This window comes from Sorex fumeus, unplaced genomic scaffold (genome assembly GCF_029834395.1).
Source record: "Sorex fumeus unplaced genomic scaffold, SorFum_2.1 ptg000054l, whole genome shotgun sequence".
NCBI lineage: Eukaryota > Metazoa > Chordata > Mammalia > Eulipotyphla > Soricidae > Sorex > Sorex fumeus.
In genome coordinates, this window is record NW_026606111.1 from 47,316,923 (window position 1) to 47,339,962 (window position 23,040).

The 23,040-nt window shown below is 39.2% G+C and overlaps 1 pseudogene; it reads right to left on the minus strand.

Annotated features, from left to right (window-relative positions):
* Nucleotides 1–5,724: 5,724 nt before the first annotated feature.
* On the minus strand, nt 5,725–5,823 carry LOC130033749 (uncharacterized; annotated as a pseudogene).
* Nucleotides 5,824–23,040: the final 17,217 nt, after the last annotated feature.

The window sequence follows — 23,040 nt, forward strand, 5'->3', positions numbered from 1 at the left end:
GATTAAATTAAGATTAAATTGGTTGACTTCTATTTTTCCTTGAGTACATTAATTTGATTTTGGAGTCAATTTATATGACAGTTCATCAAGGCAAAGAAATTTTAACACTTCTCTTGTTTAAAAGTATAGTGATACACCATGTCTGTATCTAACATTATTTTTATTTTTGATAGTTTGACACAAAAGATACGTCAAAATCATAGATAAATGAAAATTATTCAAATAATTTTTGATTATTTAAAATTACTTTATAGAATTATATTATAGAATTTCATAAATTTGCGGATTATGCAGAGTCAAAGTACATGTATCATATTACACTCACTACTGAAAGGCCTACTCTGTCATTCACCGTTGTTCAGTTTTTCCACTTTGATTACACCTTTCCATTTGGAAACTAAATAGTCTCATAGTTCTAAAGTTTGTTTTTATTGCTTGGCAAGATCAGAATTATGCAATTTTCAACATTGGATGAAACTAGAGGATATCATGCATGTAAAGTTAGCCTTAAGGAAAGGAACAGATACAGAGAGATTTTTCTCATATGTGGATTTTAAAGACAAACAGCAAGGTAGCAACAAAGGTTCAAGAGCAATGTAAGGGGAGAACTGATCCACACAATTGAGTCAGGGGATTGGGAGTGAGGGATTCTGGGGTTTTGGGGGGATAGGGAGGGTTTATTCTTTGAGAGAATGAGGAGTGTCATGTTGGAATTATGTGTATGAGAAACCATTATTAATTGAATTATACATCATAGAATATAAATAATGTTTTAGACGTTTGTCTGTCTCATTTTATTCTATTAATTAGATTTCTCCATATGCCACATATGCATGAACTTGTTGGATACCTATCTTTCTCTGCCTGGTTTATGTCACTAAACATAATATCCTCATGTTATCCATTTTTATACAAATAATAAGAAGATTTCACTTCATACAACTGAGTAGTATTCCATTGCTTTACCACCGTTCATTTTCAAAATTTGTGGTTTAAAAGATACAAACATTGGTTTTAACAATGCTCTGGTGTTTTAAAATTTTTAGTTTAGGGAAGCAAAATAGATTTTACTGAAAAACACTTAGAAACTTGTGAAACAGGTGTAGGGTGGAATGGAATATATGTTCAAGGAGAACACTTGTTTAACAAAGCAAGCAAAGAGAGACATAGAGAAAGGAAGCACGGTATTTCTTCAAGGGAGAACACAAGCTTGAGGACCAAGCCCACTCTGGTAGTTTAGGAATAAGAACTTGGAGTGGTATGAACTTAACTTGTGCACTTTACGGGAGAACCTGAGTGAAACTATTATAAGTACGTTCAGGAGCATGATAAACTGGAGTCTGCACTTGGAGGGAGGAGGGTAGAGATTTCTTTGGGGAGATCCGGACTATGGAGAACAGTAATATTATAACATTAATGATAGTATCGTACCGTGGGATTCCAATAAAATCTTTAACGGTGGCGTCAGATATGATAACATTCTTAGGTATTTGGATTTCCTGTGGAAACAACGGGAAAGCTGAGTTTATGCACTGGATGCCTCAGCCTGAAACAAGGTCAACAAGTCATGAATGAAAAATTTCAAGTTAGATGGATCAAGGATTCTGATCCCAGTGGAAGGCTAGCTTTCGGGTGGACAATTTCTACTGATGGCCTGATGTAGATTCTGATCCTCGGACATGTAACAGAAAGGAGGTAGTGACGGGTATCCTCAGAAGTGAAGCCTCTGAGACAGAATTCATTCATGCCAACTTACGGGTTATCAATGTTTGCTCATGGCTGCTACCCTTATAACATGTCATCCAATGGTTTTGTGGTTTCAATTTACTGTGTAAATGTAAAGATGAAGTTTCTAAATGGAAGGTAAAAATCTGAGGCCCTCAAGATGATGAATTATGGGGATACGGGGGGGGGGAGCTGGAGCTATACAGCATGTAGGGCATTTACCTTGCACACGGCCTACCCAGGTTAGATTGCCAGCATCCTGTATGTTCCCCCCCAAGCACCGTGAGGTGTAATTCCTGAGTGCAGAACCAGGAGTAAACCCTGTGCATCGCCAGGTGTGACCCAAAAACACACACAAAAAATGATGATGACTTGCCTTTAGATATTTTGAAGTCAAGTAGAAACAGCCAGAAATCTCCCCAGAAAAGAGTTCTCCTGGGTCGAAAACATCATCACCTCTAGCGTGGGAAGATACAGAAAATAAGTTTTCCATTTTATGCCAAGTTAAAGCAAGCCAGACATGATCTTGGAAAGTTTGGCAAAGGAAAGCATGGCTATAGGAAGGATAAGGTGACAACTGAGGCTTAGAGGTAAAATATACAAGAGAAGCAAAGATCAAGAAGTACGCGGTACAGTGGCGACAAGGTATACTAAGAAGAGCATTTTTTAAAAAATAAAATGCAATGACACATCAAATAAGACCTTTTTAAATGTTTCAGAACAGGGATATAACTCAGTGATAGAGCATTTGCCTTCCATTGTATGATGATCTGGGATTGATACTTAGCATTGCAAACAGCATTATTTTTTAATTTTTAATTTCTTTCTTGCTTGCTTCCTGGCTTGCTTGCTTTTTTGGTTTTTTGGGTCGCACCTGGCTATGTATAGTGGTTATTTTTTATTTTTAAAAAGACTTATAATTTTACCTTTTTACCTGTGGTTTAAAAGGAAATCTAAAATATTTTAGAGTAAATATATGTGAGGAAGAATAAAATTCACAGGAACTACTTAGTGTTCTTAATGATACAGGAATCAGAATTTTGAGGTTAATTGTATGGGTATTGCATAAATAATTTTTCCCCATTACGTGGGCTCTCTTTTTATCATGGGCACCATTTTTTCTAAGTTGCAGAAACTTCTTAGTTTAATGTAGTCTCATTTGTTTATCTTCACTTCCTCTTCCTTGGTCAGTGGTGTTTCATTCTAGAAGTTTCCATTAGCTTGAATGTCATGAAGGGATCTTCCCACATTTTTCTCCATATATCTTAAGAATTCAGGTATGATATTGAGGTCTTTAATACATTTGATCTGACTTTGTGCCTGGCACTATAAAGAGATCTGAGTTCATTTTTTTTGCATGTTGCTGTCCAGTTTTCCCAGCACCAGTTGCTGAAGAGAGTTCCTAGCTCAACTTCATATTTCTTGAGCCGTTATGAAAGATTCGGTAATAATAATCTGAGGGCCAGCGTCAGGATATTTGACTATATTCCATTGTTCTGAGGCCTGTCTTTATATGAATGTCATGATATTTTGATTACTACAACTTTGTAGTAGGGTTTGAAGTTGGGGAAGGTGTTCCCTTCTTCTTTTTACCAAAGATTGCTTTAGCTCTTCATGGGAGAGAAGGTTGTGTATGAGTTTCAAGAGTGTTTAATCAATTTCTTTGAAAAATATCATGGGTATCCTTATAGAATGTGCATTAAATCTTTATAGAGCTTTGGGGTGTATTGCCATTTTGACAGTACTGAATCTCTCAATCTATGAGCATGGGATGTGATTCCATTTCCTCATATACTCTCTTTTTTCGTGAAGTAGTGTTTTGTAGGTTTTTTTTTTTTTGTATAGTTCCTTAACCTTTTTAGTTGATTCTAATATACTAGATTTTCTGAGGTATTATTGTGAATGGGATTGTTTTTCTCTATCTCTTTTTTCTCTTTCATTATTAATATATGGAAAAGCCATGGAGTACCGGATATTACTTTTGTAATATGCTACTTTACTAAACAAATCTATTGTTCCCAGGTGCTTTTTTGTAGATTCTTTGGGATTTCCTAAGTATAGTATCATGTCGTCTCCAAATAGTAAAAGCTTGAGTTCTTCCTTTTTTATCTGGATACCCTTGATATCTTTTTTTTTTTTACCGAAATCATATGGCAAGTACTTCAAGTACTATGTTGAATAGGAGTGGTGAGAGTGGGTAACTTGTTTTGTGCCTGATTGTATTCTGGGATTCTAGCTCATTGATTTCTGTTCCAAGCCTTTAGTTTTTCCCCATTGAGAATAATGCTTGCTTTGGGTTTGTGGTAATTTGCTTTGACTAGATTGAGGAAAGTACTTTCAACTCCCATTTTGTTGAGAGTTTTTCATCATGAATAGGTGCTGGATGTCATCAAATGCTTTATCTACATATATTGATATGATCATATGACTATCTTTATTTTATTGAGATGGTGTATTCTGTTGATTGACTAGAGAATGTTAAGCCATTCTTGCATCCCCAAGATAAACCTACTTGGTCATAGTGTGTGATCTTTTGTTGAGTTACTGGATTCTCTTTGCTGGTATTTTCTTGAGAATCTGTGTATCTGTATTCATCAAGGAAATAGGTCTGTAATTTTCTTTTTTTGTGGTGTCTCTGTCTGTTTTGAGTATTAGGGTGATCTTTGCCTCATAGAAACTATTTGGGAGTATTTCTGATTCTTCAATTTCCTGGAAAATCTTGAAAAATGTTGGCAGCATTTCCTCTTTAAAGGTTTGAAATATTTCACTATTGAATCCATCTGGGCCAGGGATTCTGTTTGGGGGGGATACTTTTGACCATCATTTCAATTTCCTTGGTAGTGATAGGTTCAAGTATTCCAAATCTTCTTGGTTCAACGTTGGGAGGCAATTGGAATCCAAAAATTTATTAATTTATTCAAGATTCTCTCATTTCCTGCTGCAAAGTTTCTCAATATAATCTCTGATGATCCTATGGATTTCTGTAGTTTCTATTAGGATATGCCCATTTGCATTTCTGATTTGATTTATTAGAATTCTCTCTCTTTGTTAATTTGAGAGGCTTCTCGTGGTTTATTGATCTTATTTATTTTCTCAAAGAACCAGCTTTTGCTCTTATTGGTCTTTTGGATTGTATTTTGGGATTCTAGCTCATTGACGTCTGGTACAAGTTTTATTATTTCCTTCCTCCAGCCTAGTTTGGACTACTTTTCTTGGTCATTTTCCAAAATCTTGAGCTCTAATTAATTCATGTAGATCCTCTCTTTCTTCCTGATGAATTCTGGCAGAGCTATACTCTTTCCTATTAACACTGCTTTTGCTGTGTCCCACAAGTTCTGGTAGCTCGTGTACTCATTCTCATTTGTTTCTGGAAACTTTTTATTTCCTCTATGATTTCTTCTCTAAGCCAACAGTTGTTCATTACTTCCCTTAAAGAAAATATTTCCTTGCTGAGCTTTAGTCTGTTTGATCTATTGAGAAGTGACAAAGTAGTGTTGAAATCTCCAACTAGTATTGTGTTGCTATCAATGTTTTTCTTTAAGTCAATTAGAAGTTGTTTTTAAGTATTTTGCTGGTCTGTCATGAGGAGAATCTACATTGAGGAGGGTGAGTTTTTTCTGATGTACAGATCCCATGATCATGAAGAAATGACCTTCACTGTCTCTTATAACCTATAGCCTGAAGTCCATGTGGTCTGATACTAGTATGGCCACTCCAGCTTTGTGGAGGTGTTCTTTTCTTTCTTGAAGTATTGTTTTCCAGCCTTTGAATTTGAGCCCATGGTTGCTTTGATTGTTCAGAAGTGTTTCTTCAGGCAGCAGAATGTTGGGTTCAGTTTTATAATTCATCTTCCCATTCTGTGCCTCTGAATTGGCACATTTAGTCCATTGACATTGAGAGAGATTGTTGTGATGGGGATTTGTGCTATCTTTATGTAGAATTTTTGTACTTGTGCGGATTGTCTTAGCTTAAAGTAGCCCTGTTAATTCTTCTTGCAACAACAATATGGAACACTTTACAAGTTTGCATGTCATCTCTGTGCAAGGACAATGCTAATCTATGTATCATTTCAATTTTAGTATATATGTCATCAAATATAGTATGAGTTAATTTTTCCATATTTTTCTCTACTTATTAATTTGAGAGTTGTCCTTACTCACTCCTATGGCAGACAGTGATTCATAAGCAAGGTATGTATTTCAAAGCAGCTTGAATAGATAGATTTAGAACTTTAATGTCCCAGAAAGAAAAATATGGTTTTTACCATATTATCTTTTTCCATACCCAAGGCATCAGTTTTACAAAATAATTCTTTTGGAAGATAGTATATGAGTCTTGTTTAATGCCCTTCCCTGAAACCTTCATTAAGACCATTAAACTAGAGCCTTTTGCTGTTCTCACCTCAGTCCCTTGTACATCTCCAGGAAAAGGTGGATGGTGTTGTCTGCAATTTGACCACTTTGAATGTAAGTCGGATTTTTCTCCTGAATGAAGAGGTGAGGAGCATATTGATGATTTCATTCCACCTTATTACAAGTTCAACTTGAAAGGAAGGTGAGACTCATGAGGCTCCTGTAAAGGACAGAAAAAAGGGTCTCAGTGAAGTTTAATGGCCAACACATATTAGCAACACAGATGACTCAAAGTAGCCTGTGTGCATCTTTGTGTATAGTGAGTTTCATATCTACTGATAGTGATTCTCAGTCATGACACACAGGCAAAACAGACCTGTAATTAAAAATCTAGTTCTCTGAGCAGAGTGGGGTCTCTGAGGTGATTGAACAAGTGTATAGTAATTTATTACTAAGCACATAAGTAGTTTGAATGATGTGTACTTTTCGATAGCGATAGCACAGCGGTAGGGCGTTCGCCTTACAAACGGCCAACATGGCCGACCCGAGTTCGATTCTTCCACCCCTCTCGGAGAGCCCGGCAAGCTACCGAGAGTACTCGATATGCCAGACACAGTAACAACAAAGTCTCCAATGGAGACGTTACTGGGCCCGCTCGAGCAAATCGACGATCAACGGGAGGGCCTTTACCTTTATTAATTCCAAATATGTCTAAAATTACAGTGTCCTGACCCCGCACCTGGCTTTCCTCACCTGGGCACCTTGGAGGGGTCGGGGTTAGTTTCCCTCACCTCCTGATTAGAGCCCCGGTAGCTGATGAACTCTGCTACCAGCTATAGGTACGCTTAAGACCACTCTCCCCAAGCTTGAAGGAGCCTCATGCATGAAGGAATTGGAAGCAGAACCTGTGTAAACACACAAAAAATAAAAGGCCGGTGGTCTGGCCGTTTCTCCACTCCACGAAGGTCAATGGCGATGGTCAGGAGATGGAAGGAAATGGGGGCCAGGCTGGTTGTTCCTAGCAGCAGGTTATTACATGGAAGAGATGTATGACATGGAGGCCTCAGGAATCCTCAAGCACGTGCGCGCACTGTGAGCCCGGAAGTTCCCCTTATATAGATCACAGAACCTCTAAAAGGCGCATTACAGTGAATTCATAAAAGGAGTTACAGAAAGAACATTGAGGCAGCAATCCATATGTTGTTTCTTTACATCCACATTGTTTCCTTACATCAGCAGGCCAGTAATACTGGCCTCTAGAAAGAAGATACAAAGCCAAACTGAAACCTTTCACAAGCACTTTCACAAGCTGTAAGCACCTTGATTTGCATCCCAAAGAACAGCCTGGCTAGAGCTGGGAATCTATATCCCAAAGATCAGTCCTGACTAGCACCTGAGATCTGCAGATCTAAGACCAGCTAGGTTTCTGAGAGAAAAGGCAAACTGTCTCAATATACTGAAATCATTTACTGAAGGCAGTTTGAAGGGGAGAAACAGTCTCATCCAAGCTAGTCAGGACACACAGGAAAACAGCTTCTAGGAGGTGTTTCTCCTCTCCTTGTCCAACCAACATATAAGCATATATAATATTAATCATTTTGTATGAACACAGTAAGAAATGCATTGAGCTTATAGAATTGCTCTTCTAGGGCCATTTCAATCTCAGACTGCAGTGCTCAGGCCAGATATCTTTCCTATTCCTAGCAGCAGGGCCCCTAATGTCGTCGTTACTTTTGGATCATGACATCATTTGCCTATGATCCATCTCTTAACTTATAGTTAAGAATCGTGGCACCTTGGCCTGGTCCATCGCGATGCCAGGGTAGCACATAACTTACCGGCTTGCCCTTGTTCCATCCAGTCCCACGTCGGGCCCCGGCCCTTGGGGTACTAGGAAGTGAGGGCAACTGAGGCTTAAGTTGAGAAGACAGAAGCCCAGGAGTGAATAATATTCAAAGCCAATCAATTCCTAAGTTACAAAGCTATAGTACTCAAAAAAATATATTCTTAAAATAAGAGTCTTCTGCACCTCCAAAGAAACAGTGACCAAAATACAAAGACAGTCTACAGAATGGGAAAGGATATTCACCAAATACACATCTGACAAGGGGTTGATATCAAGGATATACAAAATACTGGTTGAACTCGACAAGAAGACAACATCCAACCCCATCAAAAAATGGGGCAATGAAATGAACAGAAACTCTCTCAAAGAAGAAATCCGAATGGCAAAAAAGCACAAGAGAAAATGTTCTACATCATTAATCATCAGGGAGATGCAGATCAAAACCACAATGAGATACCATCTCACACCTCAAAGACTGGACCACATTCAAAAGAACAAAAGCAACCGATGCTGGCGCGGATGTGGCGAGATAGGGACACTCCTTCACAGTTGGTGGGAATGCCGACTAGTTCAGCCCTTTTGGAAAACAGTATGAACTTTTCTCAAAAAATTAGAAATTGAGGTCCAATTTGACCCAGCGACACCACTCCTGGGAATATATCCCAGAGAGGTATAAATGTGTAGTCGAAGTGACATCTGCACTTATTTGTTCATTGCAGCACTCTTTACAATTGCCAGAAACTGGAAGAAACCTGAGTGCCCAAGAAGAGATGACTGGTTAAAGAAACTTTGGTACATCTACACAATGGAGTACTATGTAGCTCTTAGAAAAGATGAAGTCATGAAATTTACATACAAGTGGTACAATATGGAAAGTATCATGCTAAGCAAAATGAGTCAGAAACAGAGGGATAGACATAGAAAGATTGCATTCATCTGGGGGATATAAAGTAACAAAATATGAGATTAATACCCAAGAATAGCTGAGATCAACACCAGGAGGATTACTCCATAGCTTAGAGGCCAGCCAGGTATTCTAGGGGAAAGGGCAGTTCAGGTAGAGAAAGGAGCACCAAATGAAAGGTGTTTGGAGGATCCTCCCAGGAGGGGAGATGCATGTTGACAGTAGACTATGGACTGAACATGTTTGCCACTCAATGCCTCTTTTGCAGACCACAACATCCAAAAGAAGAGAGAGAACAAAAGGGAATGCCCTGCCAAAGAGGCAGGGTGGGGGTGTTGGGGGCGGTGGTGGAAAATGGGTACTGGTGGAGGGATGGGTATTTGATCATTGTATGACCGAAACCCAAGCACAAATATTCGTAAATCTACAACTGTACATTATGGTGCTTAACTATTAAAATTTTTTTTGAAAAGTTATTAAAAAAAGAAACATATGGGGAAAAGAGCTAGTGCAGTGTGTAGAGGGTGTTTACATTGTATGCAGCTAATCTGAGTTAAATCCCCAGAACCCTGAGCCTGCCAGAAGTAATTCTGGATAGAAAATCAGAAGTGAGCCCGGAGCACATCTAGGTGCACTCCCCTCCCCACAAAAAAAGGAAGAAAAGAAAAGAAAACATATAACTGATTCTTGACTAAAATAGAGATTAAGGGTGCTAACTACTATATAACGTTTGAAAACCCCCAAATTTAATAGCGAGTCTGCTATTGACGAACAAGATGGTTTATTAATAGTATTTACTTACATTGTCTGCTAGTGGTGCTATATGTGGTCTGTAAATCTGTAAATTTGATACATTTAAAAATTTTATAATGGATTTTATAATAGACTTTATAATACATTGGTATTTTGTGTTTAATAAGTGACAAATTATATCTCTACTTTGTGGGTTATTTGGGCCATAGTATGTGGTGCTTGGGACTTCGGACTCTGTGCTCAATGGTCATTTCTGGTGGTGCCAGCCATTAATTTGGGTTGACTGTGTGCATGGTACGTGCTTTAACCCCTATACTAAGTCTGGGGTCCAATCAAATTAATTATCTGCATATATTTTATACATGCATGGCATAATTTTCTTAGATTTTTGATTATTCTAGGATATACTTATCATCTTTAATTATTCCACATCAATACCAATGTCCAAAAATGTTTCAAAAAATAATTATTGAAAAAAAATCATATAGAAGTTCAAATTTGTGTTGTTCGTGAGATAACTATATTAAGAAGAAATAGAACCACAAGAAACATACAAGTAAAATGAAGGTACATTTCTTTGGAGTCTTTAAATTATGTATTTATATTAGTATATATACAAGTATAATTTTTAAAAAATAAATTTCAGTGAAAATAAAATTTTTGAGTTTTGTTAATTGTAATGTTGTACTGCTAAGTATATATTTATGTGAACATTTATATATATATATATTTGTTTATTTTTCTGATTGTTTACTTAAGATCTGGAGTTAAAAGCTAACTTACTGATGACACGGTATATGGCTCAGGGCTAAAGCACTTGGCTTGCATGTATAAAACTTTGGGTTGGCCTCCTGCAAGGCAAATGCCCTACCCACTGTGCTGTAAACGTTATATAAAATATACTAATAATAAGAGCTAATGATGTTGGTGAACAGTGCAATATAAATGATTACTTAGTAATTTTCTTGATTTATTAATGAAATATGTGAGCTCTTGAGTATAATGGGAGTATTTTTCTAACATAAAGTCTGAGGAATGTGAAACTGTTATAACTCTACTGTAGGATTCCATCTCCCTAGCCTGCTTCATTCTACCTCTCTCTCTATCCAATCCGGTAATCTTCTTGGAAATCTGACCTCGTGATTGGCTAGCCTCAACCTTTCAACTGCCTATTTTATGACATCATTCTCTCATCAAACAACCAACAACTGGTAGAATCTTGGGGTTCCCATGCAGGTGTTTGTAAACAAATTTGAAACATCATGTCAAGTGACCAGTGACCAATAGCTGGAATGGTGGGTACCACTTTATTTACCAGATGGTTACCTTAGACAAACACGGAAATGCCATACAAATTTTATTTATTATAATATATTTTTAACAAATTGAAGAGATGCATCATAGTTAATTGGTTGTTAATAAAAGTTATGAAGTTTGAGATGCTGTGGTTGTTTTGGGGAGAGGCCGGGGGTTGAAGGATGGCATGGGAAAGAATAGGAAGTTATAGAGAGGACAAAGGGGGAATACACAATACTCTAAGAAAGATAAACTTGGTCCAGGGTTCTAAAGCCCATAAGAAATTGCATGGGCCTGATGAAGAGTGGGGTAGAGTCAGAGGAATAGTATTGCTGACAGGGCATTTGCTCTGCAAGCAAGAAGGACCCAGTTCAATTCTTGCAATCCTTTAGGGTCCCCAGAGACCCACCAGATGTGAAACTTGAGCGCAGGGCCAGGAGTAAGACCAGAGCACAGTCAAGTATGCCCCATCCCTGGTGTCCTCCAAAAAAAATGGGAGAAATGACACAGTCTGGGGATTAGGATTAAAAGAAAAAAATTGGAGTAGGCTAAAGAAGGCAGATGAGTCAAAGGTGACCCGAAATAAAGTTAAAATTCTTTCATGGAGGATGTGTTTATGCCTCAGGTCCACTTTTGGAAAATAATGAAATTTGAGACACATCTCTAAAAGGTTTGGGTGGTCTAATCATAAATGATGGCTTGGGGTTGTGAACACATATACTGGGGAATGAACCTTCCAGATGAGTGGTAAACGCCCTCAGAGTCATTCAAGGATGACTCTTAACAGGGACCAAGCCAAGAGAACAGTTGCAGCATGAAGCCTGAAGATGAGCTCCTGGGAGATGCAAAGATAAGTCACCAAGTCCTCTGGCCCTCTGTTCAGCACCCCTACCTGCACCATTTCCCTTATTCCCAACAATATTCAGAGTCGCTATCACGGTGATCCTTTGCTAGCTAGTATCAACAATGAGGTTCATTGCCTCTGTAAGTCTTTGCATTTGTAAACTCCCCTCTGTGGTCAAGCCTGCTTTCAGGCCATGGCATCTGGACATTTCTAGCAGGGGGAGCTCAAATTATATTAACTTGAGGGGCTGCACTGTGGTCTTCCATGGTCCCTGGTGCCTGTAGCCTTCTCTACACATCGCGTTTAACTGCAGCTCACACAAGAACCAACGTTATAAGTGTCGTTGGGGCTGTGTTGGGGGATGTACCGGACTAAGACATGCGCACTAGGTCACCACTCCCAAAGCAGTTGGTACCGCTTAACCTTGATCCTGGAAGTTGGTGGTGGAAATAGATGGTCCTAGGAGAGTTAATGGGGTGATGGATGGATGGCAAGGAAACCGTGAAGGGTAGGGAACTGGACAGCTGGTGATCATCATAGGAGAGTTGGTAGATGTGTTTTAATTACGTTAATGGTTTTCGAAAAAGATAAGCAAAACAAACATATGAAAACATGATAGGTTCCAAAGAACAGGTTACATATAAGACCGAAAGAGCTGAAAGGGCTGTCATTCCTTCTGGAGCTTTCAATCATAACATTTACGAAAGTTTGTATTTTCACGTTACTTAGCTGTGGAGAGGAATAACGAGAAACAGAATGCCACCAGAAAAGCAAACTGAATGACCACATTTCATAAAAGCCAGGTGAAAGGTGTTCACATGGATCCCAAATGCAAGTGGGTTAACAGGAACATATATTTAATTAAGTCTGCTTGGTACCAGTAACTACTTTTGTGGAAATGGAGGAAAACGAATGCAGTTTCTGACACACTGAGAATAAACTGCAACCAAATTTTCCCAGGAAAGGGTAGTTGACTGGCTGGGAACAGAGCAACTTGAATAGTGTTTTGCTACCTTTCATGTATGACTAGAGGAAAATGATCCCAGTAAACTCTCGAAACTAACAAACTTCAACTCCCTTGAAGGAAAGTTGTATTCAGTGAGGAAAAAATGCTGAGAGAAAAGTCTGAAATGATGGAAAAAGAGACAATAAGTGCAAAAGGAAGGACTTGACATTTGGGTTCCTCTGAAAACAAAGCTTGAAATAAAAGATCTGGTGAGCACATGATTTACTGAGAATGGGATCTGAGAGGAAAAGAGTGATATCAGGGATGTGAACAAGGAACATCCAAATTAGGAAGACTTTGCTAGCTGATTACCCCATGGGCAACATGGTTCCAAGACTACCAGAACTTACCAAGGAATTTACTTTAATTTTCTTTCTTTCATATGGTCAATTACAACATGTATTTTTTGCATAATTCAATGACACTTTAGAGTGTCCATTTCTTTCCCAATATTCTTTTCACTTGTGTAAGCATCTTAAACAGCTGCTGGATACAGAATTATTTGATCAGACTTATTTTTTTACTATAAGTTTAGTTGAGATTCCGGAAAACTAGATCTAAAGTGAAGCTTGATTTGATTAGTAGAAGTAGAATAGCGAGGACTAGGGATGGAATTAGAGATTATAGTGTACCATATTCAGTTCCTAATAGGACAAGTCAAGGACAGTGTCCCAAATAGACTATTGAAAAAGATATCCATCTCTATTTAACATGGAAATTCAGCATATTTTATATTAAATTAAAAATGAATTAATATTCCTGTATTTGGTCTTTTAAAAACATTCAAGGTTGGTTAAGGAATCAAACATTGCTGATGAAATCATAACAACTTAATCATAAAATCCTGATTACTACTTAAGTGTCCAAGAATGTCAGTGCTAAGAATTATTTCCGTTGATCTCACTAGTATATATGATAGGCATATGAATAAATCTGTGTGGATAAATAATTGGTATCTAATTTCGAGTCTCACCATACATGGTTGTGGGTATTGTGAAATATATTTTCATAATTTTGCAATAAGATCTCGGGGTGTGAATCCTTGAATCATAAATACCTTTTCGTATGTTCCAGCACTACCTCCTCCCACGTTAATTACTATATATATGACCTCCTAAGGAGTCATTGCTTTTTTCACTTTGTTTTAGTCTTTCTTTCTTTATTTTCAAATGTGAGTTATCTGCATCAAATCAAGGTGCATGTATTTGGTGTGGCAGTTTTAATCTTTATGATTTATTTATATTTTATTCATTTATTTTTTAATTGAATAACCATAAGATGGGCCATTACAAAGCTATTTTATGCAATTTAATTTTTAATCCTTTCAGTGAAGCCAGGGAAAATCTCTTACTCGGGAAATTCAGAATTTCCATATTTCAAATGAATCAAAACTGATTGTTTTTGTATTTTTATTTATTTTTTTATTATTTTTTTGATAGAAAAGGGACCACCAAATAATGGGTGTTGGGAGGATCCTCCCAGGATGGGAGATGCATGCTGAAATTAGACTCTAGACCGAACATGATTGCCACTCAATGCCTCTTTTGGTATTTTTTTAGATAATTGTTCCCCTCTTCTGTTTGCTTAGGTCCGGGACTTGGCCTCTCCCCTTGCTGTTCTTTCAAGAAGCCAGAGAGACGTCTTTAGGCAGGAAGAGCAGCTCAGCGGCAGGGTCTCTTGGATGGGTTTGGTGCCATCTTCTTTCAGAAATTGATTTAGTGTTTCTTACCAATCTGAAAATGGCTTGGGATTTAAAATGAAGGTCACGTAAAGAACTGAGTGTTGAAAGGAGGAAAAGGATAAGCATGATAACCTTTCAGTACCTGTATTGCAAACCATAATGTGCAAAAGGAAAGAATGGGGGAGGGCAGGAGAAAGAGACAGACAGCGAGACAGACAGACACAGAGACAGACAGAGAGAGACAGACAGACAGACAGAGTCAGAGAGAGAAGAAAAGTGTCTGCCATAGAGCACAGAGGCTGACTGGGTGTGGGTGGCAAGAGGGAAAATGGGGACATTGGTGGTTGGAAATGTACATTGTCATGAAGGAATGGGTGTTGGAACACTATGATGGAAACTCAATCACAACTTTGTAGCTGTGTATCTGTGTAATTATGCATTTAATTTAAAAATTTTAAAGAAAAAAATAAGATTTCAAATGAAAAATTTGAGACATTTCTGAAGAAATAGGCATTCTGGCAGAAACCTCACAGCTTGAGCAACAAAACTTTCAGACAGGGCAATTTCAAAATTTCAAAAATTCCCATATTAAAGCAGTCAGAAGCAAAACCCCTGTTGTGTCCCCATCCATAAGAGTGAGCTGCACACACTCTTTACCATAGCCAGAATCTGGGAAAAACCTGAGTGCCCCAGAAAAGAAGACTGGTTAAAGAATCATTGGTACCTTGCCACAATGGAGTACCATGTCGGGGTTAGAAAAGATGAAGTCATGAAATTTACATACAAGTGGTACTACATGGAGAGTATCATGTTAAGTGAAACAAGTCAGAAAGAGAGGGACAGACAGAGCAAGATTGCATTCACCCGGAGAACATAAAATAACAAAATAGGAGACCAACTCCAAGAGTGGCCGAGGTTAGTGTCAGGAATTTTTCTTCATAGCTTTGAGACCAACCACACACGCTAGCAGAAAAGGCAGCTCAGATAGAGAATGGAGCACCAAATAAAGGGTGTTGGGAGGATCCTCCCAGTATTGGAGAGCATGCTGAACATAGAATATAGACCAAACATGATTGTCACTCAATGCCTCTTTTGCAAACCACAACACCTAAGAGGAGAGAGAGAACCAAGGGGAATGGCCTGCCACAGAGTCAGGTTGGGATGAGGGAATGGGAGATGGGAGGGAGACTGGGGCACATTGGTTGTTGGAAATGGGCACTGGTGATGGGATGGGTATTTGATCATTGTATCATTGAAACCCAAGCACAAAAATTTGTAAGTCTACAACTGTACCTCATGGTGTCTCAGTAATAAAAATTTAGAAATTAAAAATAAAAAAATTGGAACTTAATCACTTAACTTTCCGTTAGTCGTCGATTTGCATGAGCGTACGCCAGTAACATCTCCATTTATCCCTGTCGCGTGCTAGTGTAGCCCAATGCCATCTGTTCGCTCCAGGAACATGAATGGCCTCAAACCGATCGTTCATGATCTTGATGAAGAAGTCTGACCATCTGGAAGGTGGGTGGCCACGCGGTCTTCTGACATCCCATGGAATCCAGTTGGTAACAGCTCTAGTCCAGCAGTCATCTTTAAATCTCATTACGTGACCAGCCCATCTGACACCTTGGAAAATGAGACAGCGTCCCTGATTCTTGATCTTAGAAGGATGTCAGAACTCTGGATTCTTTCTCTCATTTGAGTGAAACGTGATATTCCAAGCATGGCTCTTTCTATTCTTCTTTGGGTGACCTGAATAGCGTTCTCATCTTGTTTGTGTAGGGCCCAGGTCTCTGAGGCATATGTTAATGCAGAAGAACAGTGGAATCAAAGAGATGTGCCCGGAGCCAGAGGTTCTTCGTCCTCTTAGCTATTTCTTCGACGTTCTTGACGGTGTTCCAAGCCTCTGTCTTCCTCCTGTGCAGCTCGGGTGCCAGGTCATTTGTCCTGTTGACCTCTGGACCTAGGTACACATAGCTGTTGCAATCAGAGATGGTCCTTCCATTGAGAGTGAATGGGGCGTCAGGAACAAGGCTGTTTCTCATAAACATTGTCTTCGTAAGATTCAGCTGTAGTCCTACCTTTCCACACTCACGGTCAAAGTCGGCCAGCATTTGTGCAGCTTGGCTGATGTTTGGTGTTATTGAAACAATGTCATCAGCAAAGCGGAGGTGGTGTAGTTGCCGACCATCTATCTTCACTCCCATTCCTTCCCATTCCAGTCGTCGCATGATGTTCTCAAGGGAGGCTCTGAAGAGTTTTGGTGAAATGGTATCACCCTGCCACACCCCTCTCTTGACATCAGCGATCACTTCTTTGTAGAATGGTGAGATCCTGGTAGTGAATCCGCAATACAGCTCTCGGAGGATCCTGATGTATTGGGCTTGAATGCCCTGATTGGCTAGGGCTTCAATGACCGCTTCCGTCTCAACAGAATCAAAGGCCTTCTTTAAATCAATGAATGTTAAACAGAGCAGCATCCTGAACTACCAAGAAACCTCAATGAGCTTGGTTATTGTGTGGATATGGTCGATGGTGCTGAATCCTTTGCGGAACCCTGCTTGTTCTCATGGTAGTCCTTTATCTAGTGTTCTGCCAATCCTATTCAGAATGACTCGAGTGAACAACTTATAGATGACAGACAATAGGCAGATCGGGCGATAGTTGCCAATGTCATGTACGTCTCCCTTGTTGAACAGTAGTACGGTCCTGCTGGTTTTCCATTGGGACGGAACCTTGCATTGAGGCAGGTAGCGAGTGAAGACCCGAGCCAGTGTATTGATGAGAACTGAAGGCAGGTTCTTCAGGTATTCAGGTGTGACCTTGTCTGGGCCGTGTGCTGTTTTCTTCTTTACGGAGGAAATGGCGTGTCGGATTTCGGAAGGGAGAACCTTGGGAACGACATATTCATGCTGTGGAATTTGGTATGTCGGCAAGTGGACATGGCTATTGAAGAGATTTGAGTAGAAGTCATGGATAATCTTCTCCATTGCCGTTCTGGAGGATGTGATGGATCCATCAGGACGTCGGAGGGCAGTCATCTTGGTCTTATAGTTGGTGAAGGACAGGCGGGCCTTACAAATACGTTTCCTGGCTTCTGCGGCATCTACCAGTACTTCTGCTCTTCTCTCTTTGAGGTCTTCCTTGATCGCATCTCTGCACTGCTTTACGAGCTCCGACGTTAGCTTGTGGATGCCTGAGGCATGTGCCAAACAACGCTGGCGAATTAGCTCAAGAGTTTTCGAAGATAGGCGGTTTTTTTGTGGCTATCTTTCTTTTGGCGTTCCTCACACATTCATGGAGGTGCTGAACCAGTTGATCATATTCCTAGTCAATGTTGTCAACAATGGCATCTTCCCATGTTGCCGCAGTAGTACCAAAGAGTTCCCAGTTGGTGGTCATTCTGGGAGTTCTGTTTTTGAACTTTGCAACCCTTTCTCCCTGCTCTGTGAAGTAGAATTTTGCACGAAGGAGACAGTGGTCCGATCCCGTTCGAAATTTTGGGGCAACAGCTACATCAGTAAGGCAAAACCGTTGATTGAATATGATGTGGTCTATTTCGTTGTGGAATCATCCACCGGGAGACTCCCATGTCCATCATTTAGATTCTGCCCTCTGGAACTGTGAGTTACCATGAATGGTCTTGGTCGACATGATGAAGTCAGAAAGTCTCTCACCCTGTTCGTTCCTTCCTAGGCCATGGGTCCCCATGGGAAGTTCTTCAGCTGATCTTCTCGGTCCTATCTTGGCATTAAAATCACCCACAATGATCTTGTAGAAGGTGTGGTCTTCTTTATAGAACTTCTCTAGCTCCATGTAGAACTTCTCGATTTCTCTTTCATCATAATGAGATGTTGGTGCGTAGACAACGAAGATAGAAACTGCAGGCAGTGAGTCACATCTATTCAAATGAAAACGTCCGATTCGGGTTGTTAGGCATTCGAATGTATCAATGCTCTTGGCCAAGTTTGTGTTGACAAGGACACCGATGCCTCCAACACCACTTTTATCACATGTTCCGAGCAACAATTCTTCTCCAGTGTCGAAAATGGCATGGTGAGATTCGTGCCTTCTTGTCTCGGTCAGACCAATGATGTCGTACTTGATCATTCGCGCTTGTAACATCAGGTCCTCAATGGATGCATCTGATGCTAGCGTACGTGCATTGAAAGTGGTGGGAAATGGGCACTGGTGAAGGGATGGGTATTTGATCATTGTATCATTGTACATTGTATCATTGAAACCCAAGCACAAAAATGTGTAAGTCTACAACTGTACCTCATGGTGTCTCAGTAATAAAAATTTAGAAATTAAAAATAAAAAAATTGGAACATAATGTAAAAATAAAACAAGAGAAAGATCTAACAATAGCAAAGAGGGCTATAGTATTCAAAACGTTGAGAAACAGGCACTTTGGCAAATATTTTTAAGTAAGCATCCTGGAGAGAATATAGCATTTTGAGTGAACAAATCTACTCTATGGATTCCTCTCATCTTTGAAATGGTAAAGGACAATGTGTTACAGTTACCAATTTGCAAATAAGATATATAGCACCTATTGCTTGCTAGGTTTCTATGCTTTATCAAGTTTTATTCTAATTTTAAATTTACTTTAATAAATAAAACAGTATTTGCCTGCATGAAACTTTTTAATTAAACTTTTTATTAGAAGTGATTTTTAATTATTAAAAATGCTTTATTCACATGTAATTTTCTAAAAGAAACATATAGGCCAAAGAGCTAGTGCAGCATGTAGAGGGTGTTTACCTTGTATGCAGCTAACCTGAGTTCAATTACCAAAACCCTGAGCCCACCAGGGGTGATCTCTGGATACAGAGTCAGAAGTGAGCCAAGAGCTCATCTGGGTGCGCTCCCCTCCCCACATAGAAGTAAGAATAGAAAAGAAATACATATAACTGATTCTTGAGTGACACAGATCATAAGGGTGCTAACTCCTCTATAACGTTTGAAAACCCCCAAATTTAATAGATAGTCTGCTATTGACGGGCTGGAGCGATAGCACAGCGGTAGGGGGTTTGCCTTGCAGGCAGCCAACATGCCTGACCTGAGTTCAATTCCTCCGCCCCTCTCGGAGAGCCCGGCAAGCTACCAAGAGTATCTCGCCCACACGGCAGAGCCTGGCAAGCTCCCAGTGACGTAATCGATATGCCAGACACAGTAACAATAAAGTCTCCAATGGAGACGTTACTGGGCCCACTCGAGCAAATCGATGATCAACGGGAGGGCCTTTACCTTTACCTTTACCTGCTATTGACCAAGAAGATGGTTTTCTAATAGTATTTAATTCCATTGTCTGCAAGTAGTGATATGTATGGCCTGTCAATCTGTGAATTTTAATAAATTTAAAAACTTATAATGAATTTTATAATAGACTTTATAATAAATTTGTATTTTATGGTAGTAAGTGATAATTTATAATTCTACTTTTGTGGGGTATTTGGGCCATAGTATGTGGTGCTTGGGACTTCAGACTCTGTGCTCAAGGGTCATTCCTGGTGGTGCCAGCCATTAATTTTGGTTGACTGTGTGCATGGTAAGTGCTTTAACCCCTATAATAATCTGGGGTCCAATCAAATAAACTATCTGCATATATTTTATACATGCATGGCATACTTTTTCTTAGATTTTTTTTATAATTTTAGGTTATATTGATCATCTTTAATTATTTCACATCATACCAATGTCTAAATATTTTCAAAATATAATTATTAAAAAAAGTCTCACATAAGTCCAAATTTGTATTGTTCTTGGGATAACTATATTAAGAAGAAAATAGAACCACAATAAACATATAAGTAAAATGGAGGTACATTTTTTGGAGTCTTTCAATTATGTATTTATATTAGTCTATATATAAGTATGATTTTTAAATAATCAATTTCAGTTACTATAAAATGTTTATTGTGATTTTATAATTGTAATGTTTTACTGCGAAGATAACACTGATGTGAACTCTATATCTATTTGTCTACTTTTGTAATTGTTTACTTAAGATCAATTTTTAAAAGCTAACTTACTTGTGACGTGATATGTAGCTCAGGACAAAAGAACTTGGCTTGCATGTATGAAACTTTGGTTTCTATTCTTCGCACTACAGAAACAAAAGCAAAATCATTAACTGTGATTGGAAATATGCCTCGGTGGTAAAATATTTGCCTCACATTTCTGAGGTTATGGGTTTGATCCCTGAATTTCCATATACACACACAAAAGCTAACTTACAACAAAGTCTCACGCTGGAGACATTACTGGGCCCGCTCTAGAAAATCGATAAAAAACGGGAGGACAGTGAGAGTGACAGTGACTTAAAGAACTTTAAACTGCTTTAAACTATATATTGCCTAACTATTATACAGATATAATTCTCAATAAAATAACTTTAAAAGGCCTATTTTCTAGCATCTTTGCTAGGGAAAGATAGCACCTGATTTTCCAATATATGTAATTTGGGGGGAAATTTTAATTTCTCATTTTAATTTGTTCTCTTTGTCTACTAGTGAGCTTGAAAATTCCTCTTGTGTGGTACTACATGGAAAATATTATGCTATGGGAAATGAGTCTTAAAGAGAGGGACAGACTTAGAAAGATTGCATTCATCTGGGAAACATAAAGGAACAAAATAAGAGTCTAACACCCAAGAACAGCTGTGTTAAATACCAGGTTATTCACTCCATGGCTTAGAGGCCAGCTGCACTGTCTAGGGGTAAAGGCAGCGCAGATAGAGAAGGTAGCACCCAATAAAGGGTGCTGGGAAGATCTGCCCAGGATGGGAGATGCCTGCTGAACATAGTCTAAGGACCGAACAGGATTGCCACCCAATGTCTCTTCTGCAGACCACAGCACCCAAAGGGAGAGATAGAACAAAAGATAGTGCCCTACCAAAGAGGCAGGCTGGGATGGGGGATGGGGGGTGGGAGGGATACTGGGATTGGTGGGACTGGAGATTGGGCACTGGTGGTGTTGATGGGTACTTGATCACTGTATAACTGAAACACAAGCACAACAACTTGTAAGTCTACTACTGTACCTCATGGTTTTTCACTAATAAAACAAAACAAAACAAAAATTAAAAAAAAAAGAAAATTGCTCCTGTGTTTACAAGTCATTTACACTTCTTTCTTTTTTTTTCCCTTTATTGTATTTTATTTTTTTTAAAGTTGTAGATTTACAATTTTTTGTGCTTTGGTTTCAATTATACAATGATCAGATACCCATCCCTCCACCAGTGCCCATTTTCCACCACCATGGATAATATCCCTCCCACCCCCATCCCCCCATCCCCCCTGTCTCTGTGGCAGGGCAATCCCCTGTGTTCTCTCTCTCCTTTTGGGTGTTGTGGTCTGCAAAAGAGGCATTGAGTGGCAAACATGTTCAGTCCATAGTCTACTTTCGACATGCATCTCCCCTCCTGGGAGGATCCTCCAAACATCCTTTATTTGGTGCTCCCTTCTCTATCTGAACTGCCCTTTCCTCTAGGATACCCGGCTGGCCTCTAAGTTATGGAGAAAGCCTCCTGGTGCTGATCTCAGCTATTCTTGGGTATTAATCTCATACTTTGTTACTTTATATCCCCCAGATGAATGCAATCTTTCTATGTCTATCCCTCTCTTTCTGACTCATTTCGCTTAGCATGATACTTTCCATATTGTACCACTTGTATGTAAATTTCATGACTTCATCTTTTCTAACAGCTACATAGTACTCCATTGTGTAGATGTACCAAAGTTTCTTTAACCAGTCATCTTTTCTTGGGCACTCAGGTTTCTTCCAGTTTCTGGCTATTTTAAAGAGTGCTGCAATGAACAAACAAGTGCAGATGTCACTTCGACTATACATTTTTGCCTCTCTGGGATATATTCCCAGGAGTGGTATTGCTGGGTCAAATGGGAGCTCAATTTCTAATTTTTTCAGGAACGTCCATACTGTTTTCCAGAAGGGCTGAACCAGTGGACATTCCCACCAACAGTGAAGGAGTGTCCCTTTCTCGCCACATCCACGCCAGCATCGGTTGCTATTGTTCTTTTGAATGTGGGCTAGTCTCTGAGGTGTGAGATGGTATCTCATTGTGGTTTTGATCTGCATCTCCCTGATGATTAATGATGTAGAGCATTTTCTCATGTGCTTTTTTGCCATTCGGATTTCTTCTTTGAGAAAGTTTCTGTTCATTTCATTGCCCCATTTTTGGATGGGGTTGGATGTTTTCTTCTTGTGGAGTTTAACCAGTATTTTGTATATCCTGGATATCAACCCCTTGTCAGATGTGTATTCGGTGAATATCCTTTCCCATTCTGTAGACTGTCTTTGTATTTTGGTCACTGTTTCTTTGGAGGTGCAGAAGCTTCTTAGTTTAAATAGTCCCATTTATCTATCTCTGTTTTCACTTGCTCGGCCAGTGGCGTGGCATCTTTGAAGATACCATTAGCTTCAATGTCATGGAGGGTTTTGCCAATTTTATCTTCAATATACCTTATGGTTTCTGGTCTGATGTTGAGGTCTTTAATCCATTTTGATCTCACTTTTGTACATGGTGTTAGGCAGAGTTCTGAGCCTATTTTTTTGCATGTAGCCATACAGTGATGCCAACACAATTTATTAAAGAGGCTTTCCTTACT